Genomic DNA, 10,280 nt, shown 5'->3' on the forward strand with positions numbered 1-10,280 from the left:
TTTTACTCAATTTATCCACGTCACAGAATTATTAACAAGCACAGCTGAGATTGTAAGTCAGCTCTTGTGATATCTTACCTAGCCAGGCTGGAGTGCAGTGGCGCAATCTCAGCTCACTGCAACCTCTGCCTCCCGGGTTCATGCCATTCTCCTGCCTCGGCCTCCCGAGTAGCTGGGACTACAGGCGCCCACCACTACGCCCGGCTAATTTTTTTGTATTTTTAGTAGAGAAGGGATTTCACCATGTTAGCCAGGATGGTCTCGATCTCCTGACTTCGTGATCCACCCGCCTCGGCCTCCCAAAGTGCTGAGATTACAGGTGTGAGCCACCACTCTCAGCCCTTACCTAGCATTTCTTTGTATGCCCCTTAAGAAAAACCATGCCATTGTTAAAAAGGAAAATATCTTTTCCTTTGACTATAGTCATAGAGCAAAAAGCATATTACTATGCTGTTTTTTGAATGCTATATAGCACTATTGTAGCCTATAAAACAATGATGATAATATACTTTCCTAAGTGACTTCCTCATATATAACTTTACTCTCCCTCTGGTAATAAGAACTGGGCAATTGATTGTACCTTTTTTTCTTCTACTTTATTTCTCAGGAAATGAAGTAAAGACAATGGGCTTCATGGTGAGAAAATTTGTTATTACGGTCCTGACATATCACCAGGCAGTATTCAAGGGAAGAAGAATTTAACATTTGTGACAGTTCAGTAGCTCTATTTCTGATGAATGAACAACAGCTGTAAATAGGCCTTTGGTAGGTGTTTTCAAAGTCTTTATGAGTTTTGGAGGCTATTTACTTAAAAAGCACACAATTTTCTAATTGTAACAGGTTATAGAAAACTAATACTTTACCAGAAAATCTAAATAGGCCTATTGTGACATCACTATATACTAAATCATGTGACTAATTTACCAGTAAGAGTAAATAAAGCACTGAGGAAAATTTAACCCCCTGCACACATTGTATACTTCTCTTTACATTGCATTTGTATTTTACCTCCTAGAATTCATACGTTTTTTAGTAACTGGTACAATACATTAATTTTAGGACACCATCTTGTAAATACTGAGCACAATTTTTCTAGTTGCAGAAGAGTTGATGGAATTTCAACAGATATTAATTAATTATGAGGAATTTGCACATACATTTAATTCGAGAATCACTAATGGCTCTTCCACACCTATATTCCTCCACGTTTGCTTAGTAGTTTTATGCTTTTAATCACAATGGTCACTTGAAAATTCATCAGCAAGATTACACAATTTTAATTACTTTCCATCTTTGAGAGCCATAAAAAGGTAGCATAAACCCTAAGTACAGTCTTAACTGGGACTCTGTGAACCACTGTTGAATGAGGTTTATTCCCTTCTAGACTTAGTCCCATGAAAGTCTCAAAATAAGAATTTGAGTGGGTTTAGTCAGAGTAATTTATAAATGATAAGAAAGCCTTAGGCCTGGCGCAGTGGCTCATGCCTATTATTCCAGTGCTTTGGGAGGCAGAGGTTGGAGGATCACTTGAAGCCAGGAGTCTGAGATCAGCCCGGGCAACATAGTGAGACTATGTCTCTTAAAAATTAGCAGCACATGGTGGTGCATACCTGTGATTTTAGCTACTAGTCAAAGGCTGCCTCAATATTAGGAGGAAGGAGGATCTCTTGAGCCCAGGAGTTTGAGGCAGGAAGATCTCTTGAGTGCAGGAGTTTGAGGTTATAGTGAATTATGATTGTGCCACTGCACTTTTACTCCAGCCTGGGTAATAGACTGACACCGTGTCTCAAAAAAGAAAAAAAGAAAAAAGAAAAAGATTTAGGAAGAGAAACATCCAGAAGAATCCAGAGTAAATATTACAACGCACTATCTGGCACACTTTTGAAAGTTGATGAATACTTGCTGAGTGAATCAATGAAGAAGTCAGCAAATCACTCAAGTTACATTTGTCATTCTTTATCAAGCAGCTAGAGCTCTCTCATTAATTAAAAGCATCATAAATCCACTAGAATTAACAAATAAATATTAACAAAAGTCACATTTTTAGTACCTGAGGAAGCACATTTATTAGGTGTTAAAGCAAGTCTTCTCTCACCTGGTGGAAGACACACAAACAAAACCTGAGGGACTGTGCTGGCCAGGAGAATCTTGAAACAACTGGTACAAAAAGAAAGAGTTTTATTTGGAAGAGTTTTTTAAGAAGTGATATATGGCAAGCTATATTTGGCAAGAAATCTCAATCCTAATATTGATTCTGCTTAGCCAAACTTACTGGAAGGTAAATGCCAGGTCCTCCAGAGACAGCACAAGCTTTAGAAATCACCAGAAGCATAGCTCAGAGATCTGAAGTTAGCTGACAATAAGGTTAGCGGTTGGCATCTACTATGCATCTAGTCAATGGCTGGCGACAACAGAAGACATAGGTCAAAGGGAAGCCACTATCAGACATATAGTTCAAGATCTAGTAGATACAAGAGAAGTGGGTCAGTGGATGGAAGCTGTTAATCAGGAATCTTGGTATGTGGTGTGTGTTGGTGGATGCCCTGAACTACAGACACAGGAAGTGGCAGGAACAAAGTGAGTTTCTTGGCAGAGTCTGGACACACGACAATCAGTAGAAGGGCCGCAATAGATTTGACAGTTGCTGAACCCACAGTTGGCTGGCTGGCAGCTGGTGGGTTTGTTACTGTTCTCCTGGCAGTTGTCCAGGACCCAGGTTGGAAACTACTAAGTAAGCAGAGGGCACCTCTTTAGCTCACTCTTCTAGGGCAGAGAAAAACAAATCAGGAAAAAAGAATGTAGCAATAACTCCTCAAAGAGCAGGAGCTCTCATTTCCAAAGCAGTAGTAGCTGAAACACATGAGTTAACAAAGTGAGTTTCAGAAGATGTATAGAAGTTTTTCAAATGTGCTCATCACCTTCTAAGCAAATTTCTTATATATCCTCACTGCTTTCTGGCAGTTCTGTATACTCACTCACTTCTGTCTTCCTGAGATTCTTTTACCTGATGTCATTCCCTTAATAGTTTGTTCGGATGTCCATGAAAATGCCCTCCAGCTTTCTTGTATAATTTTACTCATAATTTTAAATGTCTTAGCTATTAACCTTCATTCTTTTCATTTTGTCCAGGAAATGTTCAGAATCATAACTAGCTGAGATGGAATTCCTTCTTTAGGATATGGCGCAAGAAAGAGGGGAACATAAGTGCTCTTTTCCACAGGTGGTGGATACAACATGCCAAAGAATAGGTTAGTGGCTTGCAAAACAAAGATGACTTCTCATTCTTGAAGGTTTCACAGTTCTTTTTATCAGCAAAAGGAGAAAAAATGTATACAATGTGGTGGGCTTTTTATAAACTAAACTCTTCAAAATAAAATATTATCATTTATTCTAAGATTCTATCCAGATTGTATCTCCATATAAATTCACCCATTTAAATAACATACTAGGCTGGGTGTGGTGGCTCACACCTGTAATCCCAGAACTTTGGGAGGCCAAGGTGGGCAGATCACCTGAGGTCAGGAGTTTGAGACCAGCCTGGCCAACATAATGAAACCCCATCCCTACCAAAAACACAAAAATTAGCTGGGCATGGTGGCGGGTGCCTGTAATTTCAGCTACTCGAGAGGCCGAGGCAGGAGAATTGCTTGAACCTGGAAGGCAGATGTTTCAGTGAGCAGAAATTGCACCATTGCATTCCAGCCTGGGCAACAAGAGCGAAACTCTATCTCAAAAACAAAAACAAACAAACAAAAACTAGCATGTAAAATTCAAATTAATTGGAACCCTACCTGAGGTGAATTGGATTCCAAAGTCCTGAGAGATTTTGCAAATGTTTTTATAGACCCTTGTGAGAACTAGAAAATTTACTAAGATTTGTTTGGAGGGTGCTCTTACATCTGGTTTATTCTGATTTAGTTCATTATTTCATTAAACAAAATCTAACCTATTCAAATCACAATATATTTAAAAGATTTTTGATACATGTGTCCAAATCCACACTTGGACTACAGTGATGAGTATCTGGTTCCCCACCTCCTCAACACCACTAAGTATTGTTAGCATATTTATTTTGACTGTTTGATGTGAAAAATAGTGTTTAATTATTGAGCTAATAAGTATTCATTAGATGACTGGTGAGGCTTTCTATTTTGGTATATTTGTATTGATTATTTAGCTTCCTATTGTGGATCTTTATTGTCAGTTTTAATATCACTCAGTAAATGTATCTTTCATTTTAAAAAGAGATATTTTTTCAAAAAAAACAGAAGAAAATGAACATTTTCAGAAAGAGTAGTTTTGATGGATTCTGTATTGTCAAATTAACCTTTGCTTTGAAAAATACGGTGAATTTTTAGAAAAAAAAAAAAAGCTGATTCCTGGCCTGTCACTTAGAGGCTCATATTTAGAGAGCTGGAATTGGACCCAAGAACTTGATTTACTTTGAGGATACATTTACAAAGCCTGGTTAGAAATACACTGGATGAGAAAATTCCACAGACATTTGACAATTATCAAAGTCTCTGATTAGTATGCCTATATAAAATTAAAACAAACTCATTGCATTCCAAAAGATCTAAGATAGAAACAATTTTCCATCGAACCTTCTTGGGGAAAGCTCTTATGCAACTTTCACCAAATATTTTATTTTGCAGATCTCCCCTGACAGATTTATATCAAATTGCTTTGACATTTGATAGATAGATTAGATTATAGAGTGACACATTGGATTAAAGGTTTAGTAGTGTGTGGCTTCCATGTGCCAGAGCATTAACATAGTAATATTTCTAAATTGCTTGTTTATAGATGTAGAAGATTCAGTAAAATGAGTGTCCATTTTACTGTCCAGTAAATTGTGGACCATTCACAGTCCACAGCTAAAAATGAACTGTGGTCAGCACTTAGAATAATGCTTAGTATATAACAGCAACTCAAAAGTATTTGTTGATTAAATTATGCTGAATGATGTGTTTGAAGATATAATTTTAAATAATGGTATTCAGCTGTGTTTCAGCAAACATAGTATGAGACTATCCCTGAGGAAATTTTTTTTCTTTCAAGATTTCTCTCTCCCTGTCTTGCTTTTTCTTCTTCATTTTTGCCATCTCTTCACACTACTGGGAAGGAAATAGAAAGCATTTTGTTTTCCTCACAGTTTCACCCTAATAATAAATAGAGTAATGAAGTATAGGTCTCTTTATGGGAAACAAGGCAACAAGTATGCTTTAAAATACAGCAGTCTCTTTACCCTGTGGTTAAGTTCTGTAATCAATTCATAAATTTGTGTTACAGATATTTCTTATAGGCCGTCATCACCTCCAGAGATTCAGCTCATGCTGACTTAACAATACCAGATATTTATCGACCAATAAGAATTTCGTAAAGAAAATGGAAAGTGCTCTTCTATTTTAATGGAGAATGAAGGCTCATCAATACAACTGTCCCTAGAGCAAACAGGAACAGACAGCGTGTTATGTGTGGGCCGCATAACATTTCCTTGTGTGGTCTTTTTTTTCCACTGTATTGTTACATCTGATAATTGTCTATATTGGGAGTCAGAGGTAGATTGCACTCGTATATGGAATTAAAAGGAACAGAAAAAGTGAAAAGGCAGCAAAATATTGTGTTTTTTTGTGTGTATCCTCTGAATTTGCCTCTGAAGTCATTGGCCTTGAGTGCCTAGGTAAGGCTAAATTACTCCTTGGAAGGTTCTATAAAAAATTCCTTATTAAGTACACTACATTTTTTTAGGTCATGGAAATAAAATGATTTTGACATTTGCAATAATGCTCTGATTTGAGTTTAGAAGAAAACATAGCCTGCAATTGATTTCACTAACTGGAGTGTGACCTATATTGCAAACCCTATATCCTTCCTTTAATTTTTAAATAATTAATTGCCAAGACATACAAATACTAAAAAAATTTGATTGTTTCTTCAGAGAATAGTAATGTCTTTTGTCTTTTTCTTTGGATGAAAAAATAAGATAATAGCAGAGGAAATACAAAGCTAAAACACCTGTGATCCAGCACAACTGTCAGTTAGAAAAGTACAAGTCAATGTCCATAGTCAGCTGATTAAAGTTAAGCAGGTGTATCAAAAATGATGACAGGTACTTGTGCATAAGAAAGTACGAGCTTCCATAATTGAACCTGATCACTCGATATCTTCATGTGGGCCTATTTCATAGAATCATTTTAATGTGAATGTTTCTGTTATAAAAGGGATATGTTATGTTTTGCTAAATAATTTTATCTACATGTTGTATGTAATAGAACTGGTCAATATAGATATAATTAAGAAGGCCAACCATAATTTATTCAATATTGTATTAGTTCACAGGAATAATTTTAAAAACTTGACACTTTATTGACTGTTCTGCAATGAGGCATTAAGTAATAATATGGTGTTTATTATTAACTTCATATTTAGATAAACTTAACATGGGCTTTAAAGAATTTACTGAAGAGGATTAAATACATTTTTGAGGGGCCACACTCTATTATTTTATTAGATTAGATTACTACAGAAAGTAGCTCTGTATTCATTTTCTAATACTGAAAAGTTCTGGCATTTAGTTGAAAGATCTGTATATCAAATGTCCAATCTGCAGTCCCCTTCCTTTTGATTCAAGTGAAGAACCTTTATCTGAATGACATGGTCAATACTATACTGTCTATACAGAATGGCTGTTCCTCAGTTCACCCTTGTTGGGATATGAACTTTGAAGATTTCCTTTTAGTTTATCCTATAGCCTCTCACTAGTAGCACTTTCTGTATATGGCACATGATATAGGTGCCTCGTGTGCAGTAAATTGCCTGCTCATGTTGTCCCGGAGGCCTAGATGTCACGTAAAGGGCATTCACCTACTTGAAAAAGTTACTGCTTTCCGTAGTATAAAATTACTGGAGTATGCATAGGACATGAATGCTTTCAGTAATCTGTGGGATTTTTCCTAATTAATGCTATCTATCAAGATAATTGTTACACACCTCAGAGTATAAATAGCCACATATTGTATTCTAAAAGTAGATCTCTAGTTTCATTGCCAGATATCTCTCAGCACAAACTAGATTAGTATGAGAACAACCTGCTTTTGTTTTAATGCACAAACCAAACTTTGAACATCTGCATTCCAAGTACAAAAAAAGTCCATTGTAAATATGTCAGCAAGAATTAATATCATTAATGACATGCTTATTTGATCAAGGGAATACATTAAAATACAAAGAGTAATTTCCTATGAAAAAAAGTAATAAGACCAGTAAAAAGGAATAGAAATGTCCAAAAAACTTGAGAGAAGAAAAGTGCTTGGACCTTGACTAAGGTCACAAACATTTAAGTACTGTCATTGTAATATATGTCAGAAAAGTTATAGAACTAAGAAAGTTTTATGTTATGTATTTCCTTTAAAGCTTGCAATCAGGTTTACTCTGATATCTTAATATCTGTTTTGGTAATTTGTTAAGGTTTAAAAGGTGAGTAAAATGTATACAAGGTATTGGCTGAGGAACTTTGTGTTGGAAGTTAATAAACATCAGTGTCAAATTGGAAAGATTTTGCATATTTATATTGCAAGGAAAAAGTCACTAGGCTTTCTTACTTGGTTAGGAAGGGCACTTCCATATGTCATCTCTATGATTTGAAGTGGGCTATACTTCTCCCTTCTATTGGTTTAAGAATTACACACACTGTATATTCTTCTACCACGTAATAACTTAGAAGGATTTATTGAAAAGTTCAAAATATGCTGTTTTTGTTTTTATTCCATTGATGAAATAAATGCATGAATGGGAGTAACAGAATATATTAACACATCTAGAGAAAAATATTGTTGCTTATCCCTGCATAGCTGCTGGTACATCACAGATAGCAACAACAAAAATCCATAACCAGTACTATGATTTGGATGTCTTCTCCATAACTCATGTTGAAATTTAACTGCCATTGTGATGATCTTGGCAAGTGGAGCCCCTAAGTGGTGATTAAGTGGCAGAGTCTTCATAAATCCTGTTATTTCATGAGTGGTTTAGACTCCTGGGAATGAGTTCCCCAGGATATCCTTTCTCTGTCTCACAGGCTCCTTTGTTCTCTCTCATCATGAGATATCTTCCACCATGTTTTCACACAGCAAGGGGATCCTTATCAGATGCAAACCCTCTATCTGGAATTTCCAGACTCCATAGCTAAGAACTGATAAAAATTTCTATTGTTTATAATTTGCCCAGTGTGTAGTATTCTGTTACAGCAATAGAAAATGGACTAGGACTACCAGCCAAAATCTTAGGTCAGAACCTAAAGTGACTCCAGTGAGACATTAGATGAATAACTAATTAACAAATCCTAAAAATTATAATTGCAAGCTTTAAAAAAATAATCTTATGAAAGAATAAGTCTTGTTATGTAACATGGACCACTTGGATCTTACTGTCTCAGCAAGATGCTATAATTCTTAGTAAGCAAAAATTAAATACTCATCTTTAATTAGAAGTCTATCTTGTTGAACTTACTCTACTTTTGGAAAACAACCAGTGATTGCCAAATACCTTTCAGACATAACTATTTGAGGTGACCCTGTTGTTGGCAAAGGGTCTAATGTATTGAACATGTTGGCAAACTCTGATACTGCTCTTTCTTCACTCAATACCATCTAGCTGCACTGGATTCCTTTTATTCTGCATTCTCCCCAAGTTCCTGCCTTTGATCTTGTTCTCCATGTCTAAAATGGTTGACTGCAGGGAGCTCTCCTTTTAATATTTCTAGATATGATTCAAATGAAATTTTTGTTAAAGCCAAAATATCCCAACCTTGTTAAAATTAGCCAGCTCCCCTCTTTTTATAATATAATTTGTATCCCCTTTATACTGTTTTATATACTCTCATATTATCATATTTCTTTATCAATATTTATGATTTATTTTTTGTCATTCCCCCAGATTGAGTTGTTTATTATTGTATTTCCAGAACATAGAAGGGGGCTTGGCATACGATAGAAATTCCTTATTATTGACTGAGCGCTTATGTATGCTGAAATTACTTCGAAGGATAAAAATGCATTTATCAAATGATACAATGAATCACTGACTGAATTATCAATCTGAAATGTTTAAGTGGATTCTCCCAACCGTTTCAGGGAACATAATCCAAAAAAAAAAAGCAAAGAAAATGACTGGTTTAATGATTTAAATGATAAGTGGAACAATGAGTAAGTAATCATGTCACTGCATATGTTTTAAATATTTCACTCCATGCTTTTCTTGCATGCATGGCTTCTGACAAGGAGTCTGTTGCAATTCTTGTCCCAGTTTCTCTATAGGTAAGATATTTTTCCCCTGGCTTTTTCTTTTCTAAAGATTTCACATCATTTTTGTTTATCTGAAGTATGAATATGATATGCCTAGGTATAATAATCTTTTTGTTTTATTCTAAAATGCTGCTTGTTGTTCTCCGAGCTTCCTGAGTATGTGGTTTGGTGTTTATCATTAAAATTTGAAAGTTCTCCGTCATTACTGCTTCAAACCTTATTTCTTCTCCTTTTGACATTCAAGTTAAGAGTATATTATATGTTTTGAATTGTTCCATAGTTTTGGATGTCCTCTCCTGTGTTTTTGTGTTTGTTGTTGTTGTTGTTTTTCTGTTTCTTAATCTTTGCATTTCAGTTTGGGGCATTTCTATTGGCTTAGCTTCAAGTTCACTGATTCTACCCTTCACCATGTCTAGTCTACTAATGAGACAATTAAAATAGTTATTCATTTATGTTGCAGTAATTTTTATTTCTAGTTTATTTAATTCATTCTTTAAATTTCTATCTCCCTGCTTCCATTGTCCATCTGTCTTTATATGTTATTATATCTACTTTTCCCATTAGAACTCTAAATGTATTAATCAGAGTTATTTTAAGTTGTGTCTGATGATTCCAATGTCTGTGTCATATTTCAGTCTGATGTGGATGCTTGCTTTTACTTTGGAGGCTGTGCTTTCATTGCCTTTTGGTGTGTCTCTTAACTTTTTTGTTGAAAGTCACTTGTGCTATACTCAGTAGTAGGAACTGAGGCAAATTGGCATTTAATGTTAGATTTGAAATGATTCTGGTTAGAAGTTGGGCTGTGTTTAACATCTGCTGTAGTTGTAGGTGTCAGAGGCTTCAGATTTCTCTATTATCCTTAATTTTTGTCTACCCTGTTGGCTTTCTGCTGACCTAAGTACTCCTCCTTAGAGATGATCTGTTTCATGGAGCCCTTTCAACTATAATCCACTGTTATTAAACTGGAGCCTTGCC

General features: G+C 35.5%; 1 long non-coding RNA gene across 1 annotated transcript; it reads left to right on the plus strand.

Annotated features, from left to right (window-relative positions):
- The first annotated feature begins 612 nt into the window (after nt 1–612).
- Nucleotides 613–9,506, plus strand: LOC129529280 (uncharacterized). Its single transcript, XR_008674752.2, has 3 exons — nt 613–765; nt 3,130–3,248; nt 5,293–9,506. It is a non-coding gene; the product is annotated as an uncharacterized lncRNA (long non-coding RNA).
- Nucleotides 9,507–10,280: the final 774 nt, after the last annotated feature.

Source organism: Gorilla gorilla, chromosome 22 (assembly GCF_029281585.2).
Source record: "Gorilla gorilla gorilla isolate KB3781 chromosome 22, NHGRI_mGorGor1-v2.1_pri, whole genome shotgun sequence".
Taxonomy (NCBI): Eukaryota; Metazoa; Chordata; class Mammalia; order Primates; family Hominidae; genus Gorilla; species Gorilla gorilla.